This window comes from Monodelphis domestica, chromosome 1 (genome assembly GCF_027887165.1).
Source record: "Monodelphis domestica isolate mMonDom1 chromosome 1, mMonDom1.pri, whole genome shotgun sequence".
NCBI lineage: Eukaryota > Metazoa > Chordata > Mammalia > Didelphimorphia > Didelphidae > Monodelphis > Monodelphis domestica.
This window is the reverse complement of record NC_077227.1, coordinates 22,888,093-22,915,632: the sequence shown is the minus strand read 5'-3', so window position 1 is coordinate 22,915,632 and position 27,540 is coordinate 22,888,093. Positions and strand designations below refer to the sequence as shown.

The 27,540-nt window shown below is 42.2% G+C and overlaps 1 long non-coding RNA gene across 1 annotated transcript in view; it reads left to right on the top strand.

The window, feature by feature from the left end:
- LOC103095373 (uncharacterized) overlaps nucleotides 1-26,571 on the top strand; it is a 39,974-nt gene extending 13,403 nt beyond the window's left edge. Inside the window, exons 3-4 of the long non-coding RNA XR_460040.3 lie at nucleotides 20,250-20,356; nucleotides 25,314-26,571. This is a non-coding gene — a long non-coding RNA (uncharacterized LOC103095373). The remainder of the gene's footprint in view (nucleotides 1-20,249; nucleotides 20,357-25,313) is intronic.
- The last annotated feature ends 969 nt before the right edge of the window (nucleotides 26,572-27,540 follow it).

Sequence of the window (27,540 nt, the reverse complement as noted above, 5' to 3'; positions counted from 1 at the left end):
TGTCATCCCAAATAGCCAGCATCAGGAAGGGTTTAGCTTCATTTCCTTTTTGGATAGGATTTTGGGTCTGCTAGATGAGGGAAACACTAGTGACAGACAGTAGCTTACTTCTGTTTTCCGAAAACATTCTCTAACATTTCTCAGGCTATTCTTGTGGGGAGAAATAGGGCTAGATGATTGCACATGAAGGTGGATTTGTGGCAGGCTGAATGACTAGACCCAAAGAACCGTCAGTGTTGACATGGAAGGGAGTTCTCCAGCTGAGTACCTCAGAGACCTGTCCTTGAGGCTGAGCTCCTTCACATTCCATCAGTGAACTGGATAAAAGCACTTGTCAAATATGCAGATGACACAAAGTTGAAAGGGAAAGGAGAGAATGCTAACCCAGTGGATGGCAACATCTGGCTAGGTCACTGGATCATGAATGTAGTTTGAAAGGACCTTAGAGGTCATCAAATCCCACCTTCTCATTTTATGGAAGAGGAATGAGATTTAGAGAGTTTAAGTAACCTGCTCACAGTCACATGGGGAGTTTCTAAGGATGGTATATGAATGCAGGCCTTCCTGATTTCAAGTTTGGCGCTCTATCGATTATATTATACTGCCTCTAGACTGCTGAGTGAAAGCTCATTGGATAAAATTGAATAGGAAGAAGAACTAATTCTTATACTTGGGTTAAACAAACAAACAAAGAACATTTAAGATATGTAAGATGTGGGAGCCAGCAGTCTGCCTGTCGGTTGGTCTATCTATCCATCTATCTATCTATCTATCTATCTATCTATCTATCTATCTATCTATCTATCTCTCTCTCTCTCTCTATGTCTCTATCTATCTATCTATCTATCTATCTATCTATCTATCTATCTATCTATCCAACTCTATCTCTCTCTCTCTCTCTCTCTATGTCTCTATCTATCTATCTATCCATCTCTCTCTCTCTCTCTCTATGCCTCTATGTCTCTATCTATCCATCTCTATCTATCTATCTATCTATCTATCTATCTATCTATCTATCTATCTATCTATGTCTCTATCTATCTATGTCTCTATCTATGTCTCTATCTATGTCTCTATCTATCTATCTATCTCTATCTATGTCTCTATCTATCTCTCTCTCTCTCTCTCTATGCCTCTATGTCTCTATCTATCCATCTCTATCTATCTATCTATCTATCTATCTATCTATCTATCTATCTATCTATCTATCTATCTATCTATCCACCCATCCATCTATCTATCCATCCATCTATCTATCCATCCATCTATATATCTATCCATCTATCTATCTATCTATCTATCTATCTATCTATCTATCTATCTATCTATCTATCCATCCATCTAGCTATGTTTGTCTTAGTAGATCAGAAACACAATATGTCAATATTATTACACCAAAGTTAAGAAAACAAATGTAATCTAGGAGCATTAAGCAATGTAATATCTAGAACTAGCAACGTGATTTTTTTTTTGTGTGTGTGTGTGCTCAGCTCTAGTCACCACATTTTGGGAAGGACATTGATAATTTGGTGATTGTCCAAATGACACAATCAAGGCAGAGAATGATTGCTACATGAGAATCAATTAAACCTACTAGGGATGCTTAATCTGGAGAAGAGATGATTGTTGGGTTCTGATTGACTTTGAGTATTTAAATGACTATGAAATTGAAGAAGGAATAGACATGATCTGCTTGGCTCCAGAAAGCAGAAATTGGAGCAATGGGTTAAAAAATATGTAAAGAGGGAGAGTAGGGTCTGGTGTCCTCCACTGGTAACCATCAATACTGGGATAAAAACAGGAAATGTCTTCTTCATGTTAGATAGGAGACCTATGGTAAATTTTTGGAAGAACTTGGACAAGAGTTATATAGGATGGGCAGGCATGGATGGCTTAAGACTTGGGTCACTTGGGAAAGGGAACTCCTGAATAAATGACATCCCAGATTCATTTGAGTATCCCATAAGAATAGGAAGAAAAAAATTTCTGAAGAATTAGTATGGTCCAAAATTAAGGCGTGCTGCCTCTGAGTTAGACTGGATGGCCCCTGAGATCACCTATAGCTTTGAGGCTTGGTAAGGCTGTGATTCTGAGGGTAGAATTGGTCAACATGAACTTGGTTAGAGTGATTTCACGAATATATTCAGGGGAAAGTGCTTATCCAAAAGGGGGTGATCTCAAAAATGTGGGTTTGAAACAATGGCTTGGCTGCTTCATACCTAAGTGTTTTTGAGCAAGTCCCTTTGTAGGTTTGCTCCTCAGTTTCCCCAGCATGGCTTTGATGACCTGTAAGTCCCCTTCTGGCATAGAATTCTATTACTGTATGATTTGCTCAATTTTCTGCTTGTGTCTTGGTGCTCGACATTCAGCCTTCAGCTCAGATTTTGGCTTGATCCTAGAGTTACACTTTCTTGCTGCACTGGCCACAGCTGTGGTCATACAACAGCAGAGAGTGACAAAATGGGGGAATCCCCTGAAGAAGGCTTTGTTGGCTTGGCCTTACTTTTGGAAGGGAGGAACTGGATGTCTGGACATGTGGTTTCCCTAGAAGCTGTCTGAGTTCCTTAGGAACTCAGAATAACCTCATGGTTTCTGCTCTGCTGGATTCTCATACATTTCGATTGGCATCCTGGCTGGCCTCCTCTGGACACTCCCCAGAAGGACCTTCCTAAAAGGCACCACCTGGAAAGAAACATACTTCTCCACATGAACTTCCCAAGATTGAGGAAAGCAGGGGGGTTTCCTTTTTCTGAAAGCAGTCTAATATCTTGGCCTGATAGTGCTGGGCAAATGAGAAACATGCATGAGAAGCTCAGACAGGATCACAGCTTAAGAGTTGGAGGGATGTTAAAGGTCATTCATCATCACCAGTCTCATTCATTTGGACACTGGCTTCTGCTTCTAGCCCAAGGTCTCGAACACAGCAAGGGATTGATACATACTGGTTTAATTTGGATAGGCAGAACTTTTGGCTTGCCCTAGTCAGTGCTTAGTAGAGTGCCTGGCACTTAGTAGGTGCTTACTACTTTGGTACTACATTATATTGTGGTGTGTATTGTAAATATCAATTTCTTTGAAGACCAAAAAGGGGGATGGATGGGAATGATCAAATTGTAAAGAAATCAGTTGGTTTGTCCTAGGCTGGACCTGACATAAACAAGCAAAGAAATGAATGAATGAATGACTAAATTAATTAGGTAATGCTTGTTGATTTGCTATAATGGTTCAGGCTCAGGATTGATGCTCATAGATGCTCATAGACCCTCCATATATAACAGAAAACATTAACTTAATGACAGCATGAAGAAGACCCCCATAGAAGTGGATTTTTCTACAGAGATATATTTAACACACACATAAACACACATCATCTCTGTATATATGTGGTGTGATAAGGTCAGGTCTTGTAAAAAGCCAAGCCATTGAGTCATTCACTCAAACACAGCTGAAGGAAGTCATTCGTTGGCTAACAAGGGGAGGAAGACCACACTTCCAGTGCCAAAGGGCAGTCCAGGAGCTCAGAGCAGACTTGTTCCAGTGGAGGAACAAAAAAAGGAGGATGATTTGTGCCAGAAAGGGAGGAGATGGGCCTTAACCCCACTGAAGAGGTTTTGCTCAGTGGGAATAACTTCAGATTTTGTCAGAAAGAGGGGACACTGATCGGGGGAGAAGAACAGAAGCAGAATAATGATCGGCGGTTCTGAAAACCAAGAAGGAGCTGACTTGGTGAAACTGCAACCCTTAGCAAAATTAATCGGCATTAAAGCAATCCAGGAGCCTCTCCCATTTGTGGGGTATGTTCAGGAGATCCCTGCCAACAGAGAGTTGCAAATACCGTAGTGTACCAATAATAAAAGTTTATGGTGGAAGAGGGATTTGTCCACAATGCAAAATGTCATGGGTTGTTGCCCATGAGTCTCTTTAAACTCTCCCCCTTTTCAATGCTTTGTTAATTTTCCTGCTTTAATCAGGATGAAAACTTTTAGATGATTTTCTTTCTCTCTATCTGTCTCTCTGTCTCTGTCTCTGTCTGTCTGCCTCTCCCTCTCCCCCCTCCAATCTCTGTTTTGAAATTTCTGCAGGCATACTTTAAGGGCAAGCTCTGAAGGCTCGTGCCCTCCTTAGAGTTACGGCCAGCAGCTGCTGCTTTTTTCTGCTCAGCTGTTCTGCCTCCTTGGTTGTGATCATCAGTTAACTTAGCATTTAACACTGAACCCAGGAAACTGCAGGTTGCTGCCAAGTGAGGCAGGCCCACTTCAGCAGTCGAGGAGACACACTAGGGAGGACAGTTGATGTTTGAACCTCTGATGCTTTATTAGGCCCACAGTGGATATCCAGACCTTTAAACTGCAAACTAAGGGCATGGGAGGTTTTCTTGCAGTAAGTCCAGGACCCTGACTTCTTCAGAACATTCCTAGACTGCAAGCCCCATGAGGCCAGGGGCCCTGTTTCATCTAAACTCTAGCTTAATCAGTATGTGCCTGAATGCACCCTTTTCCTTCAGATTGGGTTGACACAACTCCCTACAGCTGTTGAAAGCAGAGACAAACACACTTAAAACTTTCGCTGTCTTGGGGGAAACATTCTCTGCCCCCAGAAGCACTCACTGAAATCTTTAGGCTCAAAGCACTCATCAACTGTTTTTTTTTTTTTCTCTGTGAGAGTCAGTTCTTGACTCAAAGGAGTCATAGCCCATTTCCTTCTCATAGGAAAAAACAAAGTTAGAAGCACAAGCTCTGGGGTCTGCGATGGAAGGGCAGAGGATGGAGAAGAGAAAGAGGCTGGGGAACTCAGTCTACAGAGAGGAAAAACAGGGTTCTCTCCCTAAAGAATCTCAAGATGGAGGCGATGCCAGTAACTGAGGATACCTAAAACCATTTCAACCCAAATCAATACACGAAGAAATGGAGGAAGCAATAATTCACTCCAAATACATATTAAACACATATTATGCATGTAATGAATGAAACAACATTTACTGAGCATTTCTTCTGTGTATTTTCAGCTCAGCACAATGCTTGGCACATAGTAAGCATTTCATTAATATTTCTTGATTTATTTCTTGATTGCCACACCTTGTGCTAAGATCCAGGGTACCAACACAGAATCTAGATGGTCTCTGCTCTTGAGGAACCTTCATTATAATAGTTGAGGCAATGACAGCAAAAGGAGTGGTGGATAGGAAGGTGCTAAGTCATGTGGATGGAGAGAGGAGCCATGGGGCATTGCACTGGCACCCCCTTTCCAGAAGCAATGGGATGGCTGATTTCTGAGCAATAGGTGGAAAGGGGAAAGGCAGAAAATAGCCCAGTACAGAGGATAACTATGGTTTCAGGAAGGAGATAGCCAAGGGCTGGAGGGGTTTAGCTCTTGCAAGACATGGTGTCTACAAGGCTTATTGGGAGGATGGAACAGCAACAGATGGCAGAGTGCTTGACATCGAGGGCACAAAGACAAAAATGGGAAGAGTCCCTGTCCTCAAGGAGATTACAGTTTCCAGGAATATCATTATACAGGGATAGATCTCTTTCATAATCATTCCCTGATTGATTGAATTGAGAATTAATTTAAATGGAAAACCCTAAATTAAGAAAATCCAATTCTTCCAGTTGTTGAGCCACATCTAACCCACCCTTGAAGATTGAGTGTGAATACAATCTCTCTTTTTGGGGGGTACCATTAGACATAAAAGGTAGTAGTGGATTCAGAGCCAGCCTCCAAGGTAGAAAGACCCAAGTTCAAATCCCATTTCTGATCCATAACATTGTTATTATACTGTTGGATAAATCTAACTTTTCAGTGTTCTAGGATGTCTCTTTCAGTCTAAAAATGGCAGAGAAATCCTTAGCTAGCACTAGTTGAAGGAAGGTCTTCTTTTGAGAGTTCCCCTCTACAAAGGAAATCATATATCTAGTCTTTAATCTCCATTGCCAGTCATCTGAATCCCTCATTGTTTCCCTCTCCCTCCATACCATTCTTGCTCTTTGTTTTCTTTTTCCTATCTTTTTAAAACTCTTACCTTCTGTCTTTGAATCAATTCTAGGTATCAGTTCCAAGGCACTTGGGGTTAAGTGACTTGCTTAGGGTCATGCATCTAGAAAGTATCTGAAGTCAAATTTGAACCTAGGACTTTCCTAGGTGCTCTGTCTCTCTAGGTCTGACTCTCTGTCCCACTCTCTTTTTTCTATAACTTGATTCAACAACCAGATACTAGTCAAGTAGCTAGAATGTGTTCATCTTTCTTCTGACCCCTACTCTTTGACATTTTTGGTTGTGGGTGGTCTTCAGGGTCCAACATGAGAGTTGCCAAATGTCTAATGATAATTGAAATGGTTGACAACAAGGGTCTGAATTTTGAGGGGAAGACCAAGAATGTCTCAATTATTTATCGGGATAGAAACCAGAGTTGTGATTTCATGGCTCAAGGGAACTCCCAGGGGAGGAGAATTCCTCTACTATTATAGGGTGGCACCTTCTATGCAATTGATAGCCCTAGAAAATTGCCTCTAGCACTGGATGCTACTTGTCCAGGGTCCCCCACGTGATATGCGTCAGAAATGGCACCCAAATCCTTTTTGGCTTTGAGGCTGGTTCTTTATCCAATCCACCATGCTTCTCTCAGTAGAATGCTCTTAAATCTGCCTGGGTTGAGTTGCTCATATACCATGTTGGTTGGGTGCTAAATGAGGCGCCACAAAAGACATTGGGCTTTGTTGATTGGATGGTGGTGGTGGGGCTTTGGGGGGGAAAAGAGGCCCATTGCCATTCTTAAGAGGAAGACAAGTATTCTCCAGAGCTCAGTACTTGGAAAAATCTCATCCTTTGGCAGTAAATGTGCTCTTGGTTTTCCTAATATGTTTGTTTTTAAAATTGATCTCTCCCTGCTCAGGGTAATTAAAACCCTACCGTGCTTCCATTCCCCAGATAAACAGAGGCGGGCACATTCACCATCTCCCGCAGCTGGGCATGAAGTTTTGTTTATGGATGGTACCTAAGATAAAATCACATCGATAGAGGGAGGCGGGAAGCTCTAAGCTAATGGAGGAGTGAATGTGTGTACACCTCTGTCTTCGGTCTGCTTTATTTACTGAAAACACTAAGAGTTGACCCGATCCAGGGCCCTCATAAACAATCTCAGATGTTCCATTGGTAAACAGCACTTTACATTCATGCTGAATATGCAGGAGAATTGTGGGTCCAGAGAATGCAGAATATTATTCAGTGGCTTGCAATTCAGGTAACCATTTATTATGACCATAATAACTGAATTAATAATATGTGGAAAAAAATTCTACAAGTCTTCTGGATTAATGTACTATCTCGGTGGAGTGTTTGCTGCATAGGATTGGAGAATTAAGCAGCGTGATTCCCATGGTAACAGGTTTTCTAGCTTTCTGGAGCATGTGTGTGTGTGTTTACTGGTTGTGTAAGGACACACCTATCACTTTTCTCATGTCTAGACAGAGCCAGTAAGTCCTTGGGGCCTTACCAGTCAGAAGTGGGCTAAGTACGGCTGGTCAGCATCGGCATGGATGTGACTGGTTGGTTTTGTAATCAACACACGAAACCAAGACCAGAAGATGTTCAGTATGGCAAGGACGATGGGATCGATATGGAAACTGACATGGCCTGGAGGTCATCAGGACATTTGGAGGCCAAGTAGCCGGTCAGTCAGATTAGGAGGATATTATAGGCTCACAGATTGTAGGATGGATCAATCAATGAATGTAAACCATTTAAGGCCTTATTATATGCTAATTTTGGGGATACAAATAGAAAGTGGGACTATTGTTTTTTTTTTCTCTCTCTCTGAGAGTCAGTTTATGACTCAAAGGAATTGTAGCCCATTTCTTTTCCAAAGGGGGTGGGGGAACAAAGTTAGAAGCATAAGCTCTGGGGTCTCCAGTGGAAGGGTAGAAGGATAGGAAGAAAAAGAGACCAGGGAATTCCATCTGCAGAGAGGATATAAGGCGTTCTCTCCCCAAAGAATTTCAAGAAGGAGGGGATGCCAATAACCAAGGATACCGAAAAACATTCCAATTCAAATCAAGGCAACAGGAAATGGAGGAATCCTTAATTCAATCCAATCCAGCAAACTCTTATTACACATATGCTAGGTCTGATATGAATGAAACAGTATTTATCGAGCATCTCTTCTAGATAAGTATCTGCTGGGCACAATGCCAGGCACATAGTAGGCATTTTGTGAATGCTTCTTGAGTTATTGATGGCCACACCGTGGTAAGAGCTGGTCCCTGTTTCCAATGATCTCCCATTCTAATCATGGGGCACAGTATATAGATAAGGGAGAAAGGAAAGGCTCAGGGCTCCTTTGGGAGCAGTAGTGGACCCAGTGGAAACCCAGGAGTCCTATGGGTGAATCCCCAGAGGAAGATGAAGATGTCAGTCCTGCATCTCACTATATGTATTAACATTGGTGACTTACACAGCTGGATGACTCTTCCCACCTGACGACCCAGTGGGGTCTGAGGATAAGAGAAGGGGCAAATGGAATGAATCAGGATCACTTAGGACAATTCTTTGGCCTATTTAGGGTCATGGATCAACAGGTAGAAGGAATTTCCAAGACCAATTGCCTCTTTTGGAGTTAAAGAAACGGAGGCAGGGACAGCTAGATAGCAGGACCTGGGTTCAAATGTGACCTCAGATATTTCCTAGCTGTGTGACCACAACCCAAATTGCCTAGCCCTTACTACCCTTCTGCCTTGGAACGGATATTTAGTATTGATTTTAATACAGAAGGTAAAGGTTAAAAAAAAGAAACTGAGGCAATGGAGGTTAAGTGCTTTGTCCAAGGCCTCATAGCAGCAAAGGTGGGATTTCAGCCCTGAGCATTGAACACCAGAACCAGCACACTTTCCATTCTGACACAATGTCTTTATTGAAGGTCAGAAGCAGGCAGAGGATCAGATGTTGAGGTCAGCAGACCCCAGGGAGAAGAGGCCCAGGCAGAAGGTTTGAGGCTGGGCAGCTGGGCAGGGAACTGGACAAGGAGACTGGACAAGCCTTGTGGGGCATAGAGCAAAGGAAGGGGCTTCATGGTGTGCTAGGGGTGCCCAAGCCTGGGTCTCATTGCTCAGCCAGACACCGATTTCAGGTGAAAACAAGCCCGGGACTGCCAAAGTGATACCTGATAATCACTGTGTGTTGAAATTGCATTCTTGGGAGCAGGGTCAGCCTTGCATGCCAATCTACGTGGTTTGATTGCAGACGCTCCAGGTCGGCTCCACGTCTCGTAAAATTCCTGTCTTTCCCTGCTGGCTGATGTCTGAGAAATGTTATAGTTAGAACACGATGCCTTTAGCTGGAGGCGAGCCTGAGGCTTGGAGGTGGAATGCCTGGACTCCGGTGCCAGTTCTGACACTTATCAGATGAGTGGCCATGGGCAAGTCACTGCATGCTTCTGACCATAAGTTTGTTCATCAGTAAAATGGAGATGGTCATGGTAAGCAGATGGAGAGCCAACCTTCTAGCAGGTTATGTGTTGGCTATATCACCCTGAGGAAGTTACTTAGTCTTTCAATGTCCTAATGTAGCATTATGAGGGGGCTAGATGACATGGTGGATAGAATACTGGACTTGGAGTCAGGAAGACCTGAATTCAAATCCTGATTCAGACTCTCACTAGTTGAGGCATCTCAGTAAATCTCATGACTTCTCTAAGACTCTTGACTTCCTCCTTTGTAAAATGGGGATGATGGTAGCCACTCCCTCATAAGACTATTGTGAGGATAAAGCAAGAGAATATATAGAAAGTGGTCTTCAAACCATGAAACAACAAACAAGTGCTAGTTATTATTATTCTTATCTAAGACTTTAAGTTATAGATAAATTCTCTAACTACGTTGGTAAAGGGAGGCTCCATACTGGGAGTTCCCCATGCCAATAAAATCATAGGATTCAAATTCAAGTCCTTCTGATTTCAAGTCCAGCATGATCTTCTGAGCCAGCTAGCTGCCTGGGAATTCCCATAGCCAATGCATATGTTGTAGAGCACCTGCTTTGGGGATAAAAATAGCACCTACCTCCTAGGGGTGCTAATAGGACCATATGAGACAACTTAGATAAAATGATTTATCAGTCATAAAGTGCTATCTAAATGTCAGCCATTACCATTATTCTTACTCTTGTCATCATCATCATTGAAAGTCCTTTTCAACTCTACGAGAAGTTCCCCTTCGTTTCCGCCATACATTCAGGCAGGCCTGGGAAACATCACGTATGTCTCTGTGTGCTTCAGCTTTGTCCGAGCTGTCATGCTGAAGGATGGCATATTCAGGCATTTGGACATAGATATGATTTGGGCTTTGGACGGGGTCTGCAGTTAGATATCCAGCTCCCTCTGAATGCCTCTGCTCCAGCCAAACAAGGCCTCCCCCAGCTTTTCCATCAGTAAATCTTTTTCTTGAGTTACATGTTTTTCTTGCTTGGCTTGGAAGCCTGCCATTGCTTCTAGGCTGGGACACAGTGGGCAGGCAGACCCTAGGATTCCATGCCCAAAGGGACCCTCAAAATCAAGGAAACTTTGGCATTCGGCTGGACCTTGAGGTCTCCTCAGCCTGATCCGTAGCAGAATCTGAATCCCAAAGCTCTGCAATAAGAGAGAGAGACTCCAGTGCCTTCCGTGACAGCCCATTCCATTTTTAATTGTTTAGAGGTTTATTCTAATGCCAAGCCTAAATTTATCTCTCTGTGCCTTCCACCAACATTTCTGCTACTACAGTCAGGGACCAAAGAGAACCAGTTTCATTAACTTCCATGGGATAATCATCCAGACACTAAAGACAATAATCCTCTCCTTTCTGAATTGTCTTTTCCCTGGGCTAAGCATCCCTGATTCTTTCAACAAATCATCCTGTGGAATAAACTCAAGCTCTTTCACCAATTTGACTATTTCTCCTCTGGACTATCTTTGGCTTTTCAATATCTTTTCTGAAATATGGTGCCCAGAAGTAGCCCCAGACACTTTGTTTTTCCTAATGCAGACTAATATCTCATTAACTTTTTCAGCTGCCATCACTCACCATTGACTTATATTGAGCTTTAGCCCTACTTCTCCTATCTTTGACTTGTGAAGTTGATTTTTTGAACCCAAGTAGAAGACTTTACATTTATCACTATTAAATTTTATCTTCTTTAGATTCAGCCCATTGCTATAACCTAACTGGATCTCTTTTTCTGATCCCAATGCTGTCAAAATATTATCTAAGCCTCACAGCGTTGCCACCAGCAAATCTGGCAAGCCTGGAAAATTTTGCTTTCATCCAAATCACTCATGAAAATATTAAACAGCAGCTCACTTTATCTCTCGGTGCCTCCTTTTATTATTCTGTAAAGTCAGATCGTGGGAAAGGGTGGGATTGAAGGGCTACTCCAACTCTCTCATTCCACGACAGAGCCAACAACTTACAGTAAGACCCAAAGTTGTTGTTTAGAGCCAGAGCACAGCCTAGAGATATCCGGGCAAGACTGTTTCAGGGCTGTGTTGTGCAGGGCATCAGAGGGAGATGCTCATTGGAGGTTGAGGGACTAGATTCTATCAGGTCCTGAGTTCTTTCCCTATAAGGAAGAAGTGCTCTTATTTGGATGTTTTGTTCAATTGTTTCAATTGTGTCCAACTCTGTGACCCCACTTGGGTTTTTTTTGGCAAAGATATTGTCATCATTTGCCGTTTCCTGCTCCAGCTCATTTTATGTATGAGGAAACTAAGGCAAACAGGTTGCAAAGGTTACACAATGAGTAAACATCTGAGGATGGATTTGAACTCAAGTTTTCCTGATTCCAAGCCTGGTACTCTATCCGCTGTGCCACTGAGCTGCCTGAGTCCTGACTCTAACAAACATTTATTAAAGTGACTTTACTCCTTTATTAACTGCTTTAGAATCAAAATGGAGCTTTAATGTTGTAAATGTCTGAGGCTGGATTTCAACTCAGATCTTCCTGACTTTAGTCCCAATACTCGGTCCACTGTATCACCCAATACCTTCTTCTTTGGGTGTTGCATTAAAGCTTTTAAGTTATCATGGTATCATTTGCCAGGTGTCCCACAAGTCTTAGTGCAGATTTAAATGATCAAAGCTTAAAACCATTATTAAAAACAAAGTATTTGAACTCTGTAAACTATTAAAGCTAAAGACTGTATAAGGAGTTTTGGGACAACCTGTGTACACAGACAGGGATTTGAAAAAAAATAATCCTAACAGGATGAGATTCAAAACATTCTGAACTTGAATCTGGGGTATGGTCTCCACATGGCAGCCTTGGGGTCCAAAGGGAAGTAAATGGCTTGAGAACAGCTCTGGATTTCACGAATGGAGACACACAGGGTACTTTAGCTAAGTGGAAGGCCGTGGAAACTGTGTCGTTATAATAGTCCATCTTGACCTGGGAGAAGAGACAGCTAAATGTACTTTGCTCCTTTTGTCGTCAAGGTGGGGGACTCTCAGTATGGGATTGTCTGTCTTTTGTACTTCCATCTCCTGGGCCTAGCACAGTGTTTGACCCACAGGAGGTGCTCACCAAATACGAATGGATTGATTGTTGAGATTCTGACAAACACTCAAGGGATCTATGGGACAGGACAGTCCACCTCAGGTCTGTCTGGTGTTCCACGAGTCCTGGGCTTACGGAAATTTATAAGTGAATTTGCAGACAAGAGCAGGATTATATGTCACCTTCCCAGAACTTGTTATGGATTTTTTTAGTAGAAACAATGATATTGATGGAGGATTGGTCCCCATATGAGGACACAGGAACTTATTTACTCTAGAATAAATCTAGATACTCCTCAAAAGTCCTCCGTAGTCTGCCTCTAATCTTCTTGGAACTCATATTAGTCTTCTTCAGATACTATGTTCTAGCCTAATAAAATTGGAAATTATTGCTTGGTTCCATGATTTAGCCTAAGCTGTGTTCTCTGTCTAAAATTTGTTCCCTCCTCATTTTCCCCTCTTAGAATCTTTAGCTTCCTTCCATTGCTGCTCAGGGATCGACTTCCTACAAGAATACTTTCCCTTTCCTGATTGCTCTCGTTATTAGTACTCTTGTCCCTTCTTGAAATAGCTTTGTATAATTTTGCATTTTCTCGTCTATGACGGTGTTAATAGGGATCCTTGACCTAGAGCTGATGGAAAAGATCTCAGAGGCCATCTGGCACAGCTCTCTCATTTCACAGTTGAAAAAATTGGAGTACCCAAAGGGGAAATGGTTTAGCCATGATCAAACTGGTAGTTGACACTCAGAGGCAGGATCTGAACCCAGGTTCTCTGGCTCATGAATCAATGTTCTTCTTTTTGTGATACCATGCAGCTTCCCAGCAGTATTATAATAATAATGCTTGTTGATGATGGTGATATCTAACATTTATCTAGCACTTGAAAGTTAGTAAAGTATTTTCTACATCTGCTCTCATTTGATCCTCACAACAACCCTGGGAAATAGGTATTTTTTATTATCCTTTATTATTTATATATTGTTTCATTTATTTTTTTATTTACCTCATTTTACAGATAAGGAAAATAAGGCCCAGAGAGTTAGTCAGTCAGTCAATAAGCATTTAGAGAGTGCCTACCATGTTTTAGGCACTGTGTTAAGCTCTAGGGATTAAAGGTCAGAAACAATCCCTGCCCTCAAGAAACTCACATTCTGGTGGGAACAAACCATGCAAACAACTAGATACAAATAAACTCTGGAAAGGATCCCTTGGAGATAGTCAATAGAGGGAAGGCACTGACTTTAGGAGGAGGTTGGAAAAAACTCTTTGTAGAAGGTGGACTTCTAACTACAACTTGAAGAAAGCCAGCAGATCGAGGAGATAGAAATGAGAAAGGGGCAAATTCTAGGCTTGGGGGACAGCCAGGGAAAATGGCGGAAATGGGTGATGAGGTGTTGTATTCAAGGAACAATCACAAATCACTGGCTCATAAGCCTCAGTTTCCTTATCTGTAGAACCAAAGGGTTAGCTTGGCCCTTCCATCTCTAAGTCTCTGAAGCTACTCTCCTATGATGTGGTTCTAATCATAACTCTTTTACTCCCTGTGTGACCTTGGACAAATCCTTTCCCAATTGTGGGCTTGAGTTTCCTTCTCTATAAAATGAGTAGGACTGGAGGGAGGGTCAGATTAGATGTCCTCCATGATTTTGGGGGGCTCTAAGTTACAGGAACCTGACTGTGACATTTCTCCCAAGGCTTTGTCTCCATCCTTTAGTCCTCAAAGACCGAATCTTTGGGGGTCTCTTCAGAGAAAGTTGACGTCTCAAAATTTGTGGTTTACAGTGAGATCAAATGCTGAAACTGTGACCTGAGCCCAGAGAAAGATTACGCCATGTTAGGTCATATCAGAGAGACGATGCCCAGAGTGTCTATGTATGTCTATGTAGGGGAGTGGCAGGCAGGCAGGCAGGCAGGCAGGCAGGCACACACTCATCAGCAAAAACTACTCTAATGGGATGTTCTTTCTGTAATTCGATGTGAGGACTTGGGGTCCTGAGAACTGGCGGCTCAAAGGAGCCCGTCCTTCAATAAGACTTCAGTGCGGGCAAGTTGAACGCATCTCTGTGCCCAGGCTTCAGGGGAGCAAGCTCAGAGCTGGCCATACAGGGTGGGCAGGGACTCCCCTGACAAGCCATTTGGGCTGCCTCAGTGATCCATTGCAGCTGGCAAAGGAGTCCAAGAACCAGAGGAGAGAGGATGGAGTTAAGGATTGCAAAATAGAAGGAAGGGCCATAAGAGATTGACCCTAATGAGGACACGGGATTCTTTTGGAAACCACTGAGCTGTCTTGCAAAATCCTCATTACGAAGAATGAGCTCCTTCAGATTGGAGGGGGGATGTGGGGTGGCCTGGGGGGCAGGAGCTCAGGGACCATAGCAGGGAGAGAAGGAAGCAATGTTGCAGGGGCTGGAACTCAGGGAAGAGGAGGGACAGAGGTGGGGTAGTATGGTGGGCAAGGAGCTCAGGGACCATTGCAGGAAAAGAAGGAAGCAATGATGGAAGGGCTGAATCGCAGGGGGGAAGAGGGATAGGGATGAGGTGACTTGATGGGCAGGAGCTCAGGGACCGTAGTGGGAGAGAGGAGGAAGCAATGTTGGAAGGACTGGAATTCAAATGGTGCAAGCTGGGGGGAGTCACACCAAATGCTCCTCTTAAAAATGATCAAACCTTTTCATGAGATGGAGCTTCCATCATGGTATAGACAAAGGAACTGTTTTTCAGGGTTCTGGTGGAGATGGCCTAATTGACATCGATAAGGAAAAGGGCAATTTAATTGGCATTGAAGGGCAGCATGGCTTCCAAGAATGGGCATGGTAGAGCTCATTTGAGGTGGGGAAATTTAAGGGTAGGGAATATTCTTTTTGACTTTGTGTGCATGTCCGGGATTACTTGGAGTGAGACTCTACTTGGGGTGACCCAAACAATTCAGAAGTAGGAAGGGACGGAAAGGAGAGGAGGATGAACCTGAGAATTGTTGACTGAGGCAATCACATGAGAAGGATACCATGAGAGAGGGGAGATTGGGGTAGTGATGGTAATGGGGGGAATATGCTGGCTAGCAGGGAGTGAAGAAAGCTCCGAACTCTAATTAGAGGTTCAAATCTCAGCGCTATCACTTGCTAGCTAGCTGGACGATCTTATTGATCTCTGGGAATCTTTTCTGGTTCTCGAATTATGCTCTTATATTCCCATGAAATAACATAACATAGAAGAAGAAACAGGAAAGCAAAGAGGGTGGAGAGAGAAGGTACCACCTGGCTCAGGAGCATGATGGAGAAATGCAGAGAAGTACAGCTGGTTTGGAAATGAAAAGCTGACCTTCCTGGGCTATCTCCTTAAATGGAGGTTCTGGATGAAGAGGTTTCTTCCTTCTAAGCAGAGACAGGGAGGGGATCTGGGTGTGTGTGGGGGTAATGATGGGATATGAATTTTATTGGTTTATTGGCCCATTTTACAGTTGAAGAAACTGAGGCCCTTGAGACAAGCAATTTGTCCCAAATACTCTAGCTAGTTATTGGCAGAGATAGGACTGGGACTTGGGATCCTGGGATCTATAGTGGAAAGGGGCTGTAGAGATTGTTGGAGGTATAATGAGCAATTCTGATCCCTGGGGTGTCTAGCATGAATATTGTCATCAAGTCATCTTTTAAGAGACAAATTCAGTGGGTGAAGGTCTTAGGGAGAGATGTTGGCCCTTGGGAACCTTTCAGGGGCTTAGACCCAAGGACAGAGAGGAAACCTCTGGCACCAGAGGGAAGAACAGGTAGGAGAATGACAACGACGTGAAACTGTGCAGAGTGAAATGGGCAGAAGCAAGAGGACTTTACATTCAGCCACAGAAATGTTGTTTGAAGAATGACTTGTGTATGTCCACCTCCAGGCAAAGAAATGAGAAATAGAAATAAGTAAGACACAGTTTTTGTTGTATATTCCTCCTCTAACAGTGGGAGGGGAATGAGTAAACTGAGTCTTGTAATGTAACAAACAAATAAGTGAGTTAATGAAAAAATAAAGCAATATCTATTTCCATGTTGTCACTTTGTGAAAGAGGACACATCACTTACACTAGAGAAAAATCATGGAGGGGGAAAAAAAGTTAAGAATTTGTACTTTAAAAAAAAAGGAAAGAAAGAAAGAAAAAGAGCAGCTAGAAGCCAGCCCAGATAGCTTAAGGGATAGAACAGGAGGGGCAGGAAAAAAAAGCTTCCTATCCTGACTAATTTTTGCTCATTAGGGGATAAGATAAATTGTTTTTAACCTGTCAAAAGAGCCTAAGTGCTATCAATCCCTTCTAAAATTTAGCGTCCTGGGACAAATTCCTAGTTGTCTCACCCTAGTTGTGTCTCTAAAGAACACCTAGCTTAACCCTGTCATTTCACAGATGAATAAACCATAAAGCCAGGAGGAGAAAAAACCCTTGCCCAAGGTCCTTGCCACATATTCTTCCCTACAATGCCTGCTCTAACTCCCAGCCTGGTGCTTGGACCACTCTGGAAGGCACCTTCCCTAAATCCTGGCTCTGCTTTCATGATGGCCCCCCAAGAAGGCACGAGAGCCAACAATCATCAGGTCAGGGACCACATTCGTCCTTCCAGACAAATAACATCCTCTCTGCTTCTGCCAGCCAGATAGCACAGCCTCAGATCCCGCTTGGCTGATTCATCTCTGAGAGTTGCTGTTGCTACATGCTGCTATTTTTGCAATTAACCTTTTAAACTAAAACTTCATTATTTTCTAGGCAAATCTAGTATTTAAATTTCTCAAGCTTTTCAAGCGTGTCATTGAAACAATTTATTCTGTTACATCGTTATCCTTTGGACTACTGAATCTTGTCTGATGGGGTGGAAAGAACTTTGGCCCTGGGACCAGAAGACCTGAATTCGCATCCTGATTCTTCACTGTGACTCAACTTTTGGGTTCCTCATCTGTAAAATGGGGATTGTTGATTCCTTCAGTGTACCTCCCTTATAGCATTATTTGAGATACATGAGAGTTCACAAAAGCATTTTGCAAACTTTTAAATATTATATTCTCATTCTCACCTTCCTTGTTATTAGCACTCCAAAAGCCTTTCTTTGATATTAACTTTAGGTTTTGATAAAATAGTGATTTTTTACAATATATTTCTTTAAGTATCCCCCCCTCTATTTCCTGCAGTATTCTTCCCCTCCCATTCCCACAGTGCCCTTCTTTATAACAAAAATTAAAAACAAACAAAAAAAAGTTTAGCAAAATGGACTAATATGTGAAAAAAAAGTCTGACATTCAATACTATGTTCCACACGCCTAGACCCTTCCCTCTGCCGTTCCAGCTGCTTCTCTGGCCCCACTCCTTGGCCAACCCTAAGCCTTGCCACCAATCTCTTCCCTGGGCAGCTTCCTTACCAGAAACCGAAATCTGCTTTCCGGTGACATCACCCGTCTCCACTTGGCACTGCTCCGCAATGGGAACTGGCCTCCCAATTGGGCGGCCTCTCCTCCGAGGCTCCCAAGGAATTTATGAGCCGAGGTTATCCTGGTGCACCCCATTTGGTGTCTGCCAGCCCATTTGGGCTCACTTTTAATTGAAGCATGTTGTTGGATAAATTGTACTTAACTTCGCCTTGTAATTGTGCCGAGCCTCTGGTGAGCCCTGAGTTTATATTTAATAGGACATTTTATTAGGCCTGATACCGTTGGCTGAATCCATTCTGTCCTGCAGCTGGTGCCGGGCACTGGAGATAATGAAGTCCATTAGAGACTCTTCGGGAGCATCCCTGCCTCGGCCGCCAAAATGGACCGCCCATTTGTTGAGGGGATGCCACGGTGGCGCGGACCGTTGGGGCTGGGACTGAGTCCTGCAGATTCTCAGCTCTTAAGATGGGGCTGCTTTCTGGTGTGAATATCTTTTTAAGGGTACAAGGGCATTTTCACCCCAAAGCCACGTCTGAAGGAAGAGGGGAAGCCTCCATCTTTTCTCCTTCTTCCTTGGAAATGACCATCAGCTTCTCCCTGGCTCTGTTATAAAGCGGGCTATCTAGCCTCCTAATTGTATGTGTGTATAGTGCCCATTAGTGCTCCTGAGACTTATTCATTGATCAAGAGACAATTACCAGGAGCTTGCAAATCAAGATCCCCCTCCTGGTCCTCCAGTGTTTCCCAAGATTTGCGTCATGGGCCACATACGGTATTTATTCACCTCCTGACGCGGCTCTAAAAAATGTCTATTATGAGTCTTAATCATCAATTTCTTTTTTTTTTTTGTACTCTGCTTAAAAAAATGAATGAAGGCTGCCCCCCGCCCTCATTTTTTGGTTAAAAAACTTTTAAAAAACACAACAGCCTCCTTTCGCTGGGTCACACACTGGACTGCCATTTTAATAGTCCTTTTTGGGGGATGGAGGAATTGCCACTTTTGAACTGTGCCATAAAGTCATTTTTTGCCTTCTGTCCTTGTGAATATGTATTTTATTCTCTTGTATATTAAATATAGTTGTAGAATTATTATAAATATGATATATTATTATAATTAAATATATTATATTACATTACTTATAATCTAACTTGTGTTAAAATTATATTGATTTAATTTATATTTTAAAAATATATTTATATTTATAAATTTATATCATTTCAAATTTCTCTTATTATATTAAAAATTCAAGCAGATTTCCCATTCACTTTAGATATATTTATATGTGTGCCTGTAGTCTACCTCGATGGAATGTAAGCTCTCTGAGGGCAGGGCTTATTTCATTATTGGTATGGTAGCCTTATTATTTGCACATTAGCAGGCACTTGTAATAAATGGTGGTTGATCAACTGGGGCCTGGGAACTGGAGCAATCGTGTTTGAAAAAAGCTTCCCTTTTGTTTTAAATGAAACGGTATGATCGAGGTATGTTCGTGCCTTCATCTTCTTTATTTTTAAATTGAACGTACATTCTTCATATACCTGGTATTTATATTTTTTCTTTTATTCTCTCACCTCTCCATGGAACAATAAAGAAAAAAATAAGATTCTCACAATAAATATGCAGAATCAAGCAAAACACGTTCCCACATGGACTCTATCCAAAACGCCATACCGTGGCTTCAACGCGGGGCAGCTAAACATTCAATTGAACCCAATGTTTGAAAAGCATTTTTTTCTTACTTTAATATTTCTTATTTTAAGAGAATCTAGTCTAAGGGGTAGACTCATAGGATTATAGACTCTAAAGCTGGAGGGGACCTTAGAGATCATGTAGTCTGCCTAGCCCATTTTATAGATGAGGTAAATGAGGTTTGATGAGATGAGGCGAGATGAGTTGTCCAAACTAGAAGGTACCTTGAATTGAATTCAGTTTGATTCAGTTCATTTCAATAATCATTTGTTAAATATCTACTATGAACAAGGCAAGAATTGGCATTTGCATAGTCATAGAAAGCCTACCTTGAAGACAGACATCTGTCAATCAATTATGTTTATATCAAATTATATAAATTACGTAAAATAGATTTAATATATAACCCATTAATATTTTCATTATCTTATTTGTTAAATATTGCTATTTTTATTATTATAATAATTACAATAAGTATTTAGTATTATTCATTCATATATTTATTTTATTCATTTATTCTATTATGAATTAATAAAATAATAAATAAATAATACTATATCATTATTATATTTATTTATTATATTGTATTTATTTATATATAATATAATATATAATAGTTATTATTATAATTAAATCTCTCCTCTTTTCTAGGCACTCTGCCAGGGGCTGGAGATATACAGATTAAAAATATAGTCCCTGTCCTCAAGGAGTTTACTGAAGAAATGAGCAAAGACAAAATGACTTCAGGGAATGAAGAGGTAAAGGAAGATTGGAACTGAAAGAACATTGCTTTGGCACCTGAAGTCTTGGGTTTGAATCCCAGCCCTACCTCTAGCTGCATGGCTTTGGGGAATTTCCCCCCCAAAGAAGAGGCTGGGCCGCAGGACCTTGAGCACATATTCCACTGGGGGTCTGGTCTATTGTCATTACATGGTAGAAAGCAGCTTCTTTGACTGGCAAAAATGGTGGAGCTGGAATGGGAGAGGCAGGTGCCTTCAAAAAGTCCCGAGTTGGCTTGGGATTAGGTGGGTTCAAACTTTGCTTTGGATTTGACTTCTTATTTTATGCTATCATGTGAGAGATGATGCTGTAGGAGAAGAGGCTGTGGGCTCTCACCCTCCAAGGCCAACACCTGGCCTCAATTCTTGGTCATAATGGTGTTCTTTTTCGCTTGGATGAAGGAAATCAGGAGCCTACAGCCTTGGGAGTTTCAAAAGGTCAGGAGATCCGCTACCCGAGGGCTGGGTTCACAGATGTTAAGTCCAAACTGGGCTTTGTAGCTGGACCAGCATCAACACCAATGGAAGCTGAGCCAAGGACTCACCTGGCCTTGATACAACATTTGGACATCAACTTTATGAAACTAATACTATGCAGAGAGTGTGCTAAGTGTGAGCCCACTTTCCCCAGGGACTGAGAGAGTATAGGTGAAAGTGTGCCCCTGAGTGGTTGGGGGGGGTGCTGGAAATATTAATCCTTCTGTTATTTATTCATCTTCAAAGTAGATTGAGATTAATTGGCAATGTGGACCCGGAGTGCAAGTTACTTACTGATGGCTAACAATGGAAAGAGCACAATCTATGGGAGCTTAAGCCAGTGGCACCAGAGAAGAGGCACTCCAGCCCCTCAGGGCATCTTCTATCTCTGAAGGATATATATGAGATGATGAGTACAGAAACTCTGCTACAAATCCATTCTCAGAAAATCACACCAGGCTAAAAACCCTCTTCCTATATTTGGAAGATTCCATAACTCCCTGCCAACCCTCTTCTCCCCCTCCCCATATTCAGGCAACCAACGAAAGTTAGTTGAAGCTCCTAGAGTAAGACGAAGTTATGTCCCTCATTAGACTATAAACTCCTTGAGGGAAGGGACTGACTTTTGCCTTTTTTTTGTAACTTCAGCACTTAGCATGGTGTCTGGCACGCAGGAAATACTTAATAAATGTTTATTTTATTTTATTTTATTTTATTTTTTATTAAAAAACCTTTTCCTTCTGTCATAAAATCAATACTAAACATTGGTTCCAAGGCAGAAGAGTGGTAAAGGCTAGGCATTTGGGATACAGTAATTTGCCCAGGGTCATACAGCTAGGAAGTATTTGAGGTCAGATTTGAATCCAGGACCTCCCATCTCTAGACCTGGCTCTCTGTCCACTGAGCCACCTAGCTGACCCATAAATGTTTATTGATTGATGATTTATATTTAAACATTTAACTAACTCTCTTATATGGCACTAACCATAGGGTATTGGGTCCAGATAACTACCTGACATGGGGTCAAAAATTTTTGTTGACTCCACAATTGTGAATCTGTAGTCTGCAAATTCATTATGGGGATTCTTCCCCCATTTACCTCTCCAAAAATTAAAAATGAAAATGAAAAATAAGCACTAAGTGGGGGATAAGCAGACGAAGCTCCCTTTATTCCCTAAATGCTCCCTTTTCAAATGAACAAAAGATTAGAGGAAATAGGCATGATCTTCATTTGCTTAATTTATATTAATTCATCAATAAATATATCAAAAAGTTTTATTAAGCATTTACTATATCCCAGGCTGGTCTTAATAGTGGAGTTACAAAGAAAGAGGAAAAACATACTTTTTTGAACCTTTAAGTTTCATCAGGGCAGAGGAGTGGTAAGGGTTGGGTTAAGTGACTTACCCAGGATCACACTGCTAGAAAGTATCCAAGGTGAGATTTGATCCCAGGACCTCTCATCTCTAGTTCTGGCTATGAATCCATTGAACCACTTAGACATCCAGGGAAAAACAGATCTTGCCCTCAAACAGCTTACATGGGAATGAACTAGACAACATATATAAATAAGACGCCTGCAAAATAATGTGCAGAGTAGATGGAAGGCAACCTTAGAGGGCAGAGTTCTAATTTCTGGGGAGAAATGGGAGAGGCTCTTCCCTTGGTGGTGTTTGATCTGAATCTGGAAGGAAGCCTGCCTTGATTGGACATCCCTGCCAGTGGCTTTTATGTAGCCTTTTGGCTTTCACTTATAGCTTTGTTCTCTTTAAATTTGATTAGCAGGGGTATGGGCGAAGTCTGCAGCTAGGATATTGGTGGTTTTGTTGTTGTTGGAAAGTTCAGAAAGGATGAATGAATGGGGAGCTTTCAGGGTTTGTGCTTGGGAGAAGGGAGAAGGCATATTAGATTCATGTTATATTTTCATGTTGGGGAGCAAAGGGGTACACATGCAGCAGTCCTGGGTGCGGGGAGGGAGTGTGTGTCTGTATCTGGGGTTATGTAGCTATGTACATGGGGGCAGTATAGGGAGCAGGGTAGAAAACAAGTTCAGTTCAGTCTGGAAGGTCTGCATAGGAATATGATTGGTGTCTCTACTTATCCTTCCCTCTGGGTACACAATCCAGTTCAGATATGGTGTACCATGCTGGGCTTCAAGATCTTTTGCCATGTCTTTGAGAGACTCCCAGTTCCACTGACTTTGTCTCATGTGAATGACTCTATTCAGCCCATCTCAGGAGGCTTTTCTGGGTTTCCCCAATCTGAATGAGCTAAATAGTTTTATATTATTTCCTCAGTATATTGAAAAAGAAAAAAACAAACAGGGCAGTAACAAGGGCAAGGCAAGAGGGGCTGTTTCCTAGGGTGCCAAAATTTAGAGGGCACTGATAAAACACCTGTATTTGAAAAGGTAGAAATACTGAAATTAACACCCAGTTTTCAGGAATAATTGCTTAAATAGGAAGTGATCAGATGACATACTTCCCCCTAATCAATCAATCAATCAATCAATCATCAATCAATCAATTAATAAACATTTAGTACGTTCCTTCTATAGGCTAGGAACTAGTAATGCGATAAATACAACAAATTACAATATAAAATAAATGTACAATAAAGTACAAATAAAATACAAAAAAATACAAAAATAGTACTACAAAGAGAGAAATAAAATAGTCATTGCCCTTAAGGGATAGGATTATTAGATCATAGATCTAGAGCTGGGAGGGACCTTACACATGTTCTGGACCATAGGAGGAAAGTGATGCCTGGAGGGGTGGCATAACTTACCAATGCCACATAGGTAGTAAAAAGTGGGTGGGCTAGGATCTGAATGGAGGTCATGAATATAAGTTCAGCAATCTTTCCAATGGATCATGCTGCTTTCATTCTATTGATGGCAAGTAAGTAATTATATAAATTATACACAAGTTAAATTGAAGGCAGTGGAGAAGGAGGGATGTACTAGCATCTGGAGGATCAGGGAGGGCTTCATGGAGAAGGTGACTTTTGAGATGCTCTCTGGTGGCCACCAATGGCTGTTTTGTCACCTAGCCAGGCAGGCAGGTCACTAAAATATTTACGTAACCAATTATCTCAGGGATGACTGGAGATTTCCATCAACCAAGGGAGATTTTATTTGAAGCCATTTGCCTTGATTCTGCCCTGATCCTTTTACTGAGAGAGTCCAGAATAGTTTGACAGCTTCAACTTTTCAAATTAAATTTTTAATATCTTTTGGCATCTTGTTTTTGATTTCAGCTCAGCACAGGCTGTTTTCTTAGAGTCACACAAACACCAGAAATGAGCTTTTGTTATGTAGATGCAGCTGAGCTGGAGCTTTTCCAACATTCCCCCATTCCTTCTTTCCCCTTTCTTTCTTGGAACAAGAATGTTCCTTATGGGTGATTTTTGTCAGAGTTCTCACCTTGCTTTGTAGGACTGTGTATTTGCAATATGGCACAGTAGAAAAGCATTGGCTTTCGAGTGGAAAATCCTGGATTCAAATCCAGGATCTGTTGTTTAGTGTCAGTACCATCTTGAACAGGCGACTTGGCTTTTCTGAGACTTAAGTTACCCAGCTTTAAAATGAAGACACCTATCTAGATGGCCTACCAGTTTCCATCGAAACATTTCGAGGGTCTCCGAATCTTGATTTTTAGGCCTGATGGTGCTTAGCAAGGTCTCAGGGCTTAGGGTGATTCCTAGAAGTTATACATCTGATCATTGTCTTTCTCCTCACCAATCTGGATTATATGAAAACGAAGCTCAAGGACACCCCTGAAGGGGGACAATGAGACCCCAAAGAGAAGTCAGATCAGGATGGAAATAGGGAAGAGCCAGCTCCATGGGAGAGGGGAGACGGAATCATAAAAACTCAGAGCTAGTTGGTGGCCATCTGCTCAAACTCATACCTGAATTAGAGCGCACTGACTATGGGCCATTTTGTTTTTTAGTACCCACTGGTTGGAAGATATTGCCATTTGGGGGGTCAATTCCAGTGGGAGAGGGTTGGAAAGAGATAGGAAACAACACATAGGAATTGAGTGATTTTCCCACCCCAAGGAGAGAGTTTCCGTGTCCTCTTTTGTTTAATACAAGAATTAAGTTAGGCTCTTATGACCCTCTTGGACCACTGATATTTTTCCCTAGCATTTAATGCCTGATTTAAGGGTAACATCATTTAATTCACTCCACTAAAGCACACACACACAAATCCTTCCATTTTCTAAGTGAATCTTAAAGGAGGAATGGTTTTATTTTGAGCTCGTCCCTCTGTGATCAGAGATTATTCCGAAAGGCTCCATAGCTTACTTTAATTGGGTAATTGGGATGTTTCCAGATGAAATTCAACTTGTATTTTTGAAATGCTTTGAAGTTGGGGTTGCCATGGTGCCCGGAGCCCTCTCTCCCTCCCACTAAACATTAATAATGGACTTCTGTTTATTTGGAGTTTCAGGTTACCCCACCCAACATCCTGGGGAAAGGAAGGTGTGAACGTGAGTGTGCTGGTGCGGGGGTTGGTGTCATTGAAGAGGAGACTGGTCTTGGCTGCCATGAAGGCCCCAGACTCAACTGACCAGAAGTTCAGTCAGCACTGATGGGGCTCATCATTGAAGAGGAGACTGGTCTTGGCCACTGTGAAGTCCCCAGACTCAACTGACCAGAAGTTCAGCCAGCACTGATGGGGGCTCATCATTGAAGAGGAGACTGGTCTTGGCTGCCCTGAAGACCCCACGCTCAACTCACCAGAAGTTCAGCCAGCACTGATGGGGGCTCATCATTGAAGAGGAGACTGATCTTGGCCGCTGTGAAGTCCCCAGACTCAACTGACCAGAAGTTCAGCCAGCACTGATGGGGGCTCATCATTGAAGAGGAGACTGGTCTTGGCTGCCCTGAAGACCCCACGCTCAACTGACCAGAAGTTCAGCCAACACTGATGGGGGCTCATGGGCCAGCGGTTTGAATAAGTGCTGATCAAAAGGTGGGCTTCAGCCTGAGGCCAGCTTCCAGGGACCCAAGCTCCAGGGAACCCAGGCTCCATTGGTTTTCTCCATCCAGTCCTTGGAATTAGTGGTACCGTTTGATGACAATCTCATTGATTTCGAGCTAGATGAGATGTCAGAAGTCATTTTGTCCAAACTATATATTTTCCAGTTGAGGAAACCAAGGCCAGGGACAGTTACTTGTCCAAGCACACATTTATGTAGCACTTTCCCAGCAACAAAGTATTTTATATTTGAGCCTCTAAACAACCCAGTGAAGGACAATTATGATGGTAGCCATCTTATAGGAAGAGAAACAGAGAATTTAAGTGACTTGCCTAAGGTCGCACATTTGTTTGAAGTAGGATTTGAACTCAGGCCTTCCTGATTCCCAACTGAATGCTCTCTCACAGATCCCAGCTATCCCCTTGATGGGCCACCCATCTCCTTAGGCTATTAGGCCCAATCTTCTCCTGGTAGTGGGTAAATATGTGTTTGGCAGGGAGAATTTTCCTTGTTTCAAGAAATAACAAGGCCTGTAATTGTTGTTATTATTGCTGGTATCATTAATTCTTACATGAGCTCCCTCTTCCAAATCAGTTTTCAAGAGAATGAGCATTATTTTTCTCCGACATTGTCTGTAAACATTTGGGTACACAACGTTTGTTATAAAATGTGAACCGTCTCCCCCACATGCAATAGATCTGGCTCCATTAAAAGCTTTTCTAGCTCCTCTTTAGTCGTGTCAATATTTACCTTGGACCAGTCTTTATGTCCCTTTGTTTATAAGACTAGAATTCTCCAAGACAAACTGATTATTCCTGGCTTTGGGGTCCGGATTGCAATTTAAACACACTGAATATTAATGGCAAGAGGACGAAGTCGACCAGACCACTTCCTGTGGGCCACTTTCTGATGGATTCAAAATCCTTCTCTGTTCTTATCAGGCTTCCCGTGTGCTTCTAGCCAGAGAGGTTTCCCTGCCCCACTCCCAACCTCCCCTAATATTTTTGCTGGATATTTTTTAAAGGGGGAGAGGCGATATTGAAGATCTTTATTATTATTATTTTTTAAACCTTCACCTTCCATCTTGGAATCAATACTGGGTATTGGTTCCAAGGCAGATGAGTGGTCAGGGCTAGATAATGGGGCTTAAATGACCTGCCCAAGGTCACACAACTGGGAAGTGTCCAAGGTCAGATTTGAACCCAGGACCTCCCATCTTTGGTCGTGACTCTCCATCCACCGAGCCACCCAGCTGCCCCCTGAAGATTTTTAAAACTTCACAGATCCAGAGTCGAGTGAGAGCTGCTGGCCTTGGAGTCAAGAGGTCCTGGGTTCATAATCTGCTGGAGAAATTTACTGCATGGATTATAGCTACATCATGGAACATCTTTGGGTCTTCCTTTCTTTACCTGTAAAATGAGTGGGTGTGGGAAGGAGCTTCAAATAGCACATATGATCATTGATGAAGCTTGAAAGGACCTTAGAGCTTGTCACATCCAGCCCTTGAAGAAGCGAGTCATTACTCCATATTTGTGCCCCTACATAGGCATGGGCACAGACACACACACACACACAAAGACTGAGATTGATCATGAGAAAAGATTTCAGAGATCACCTTGTCCTGTCCCTTCATTTTACAGATGGAGAAACTGAGGCTTAGAAATCTGTTGAGGATTGACTCTCGCTCATGCAGGT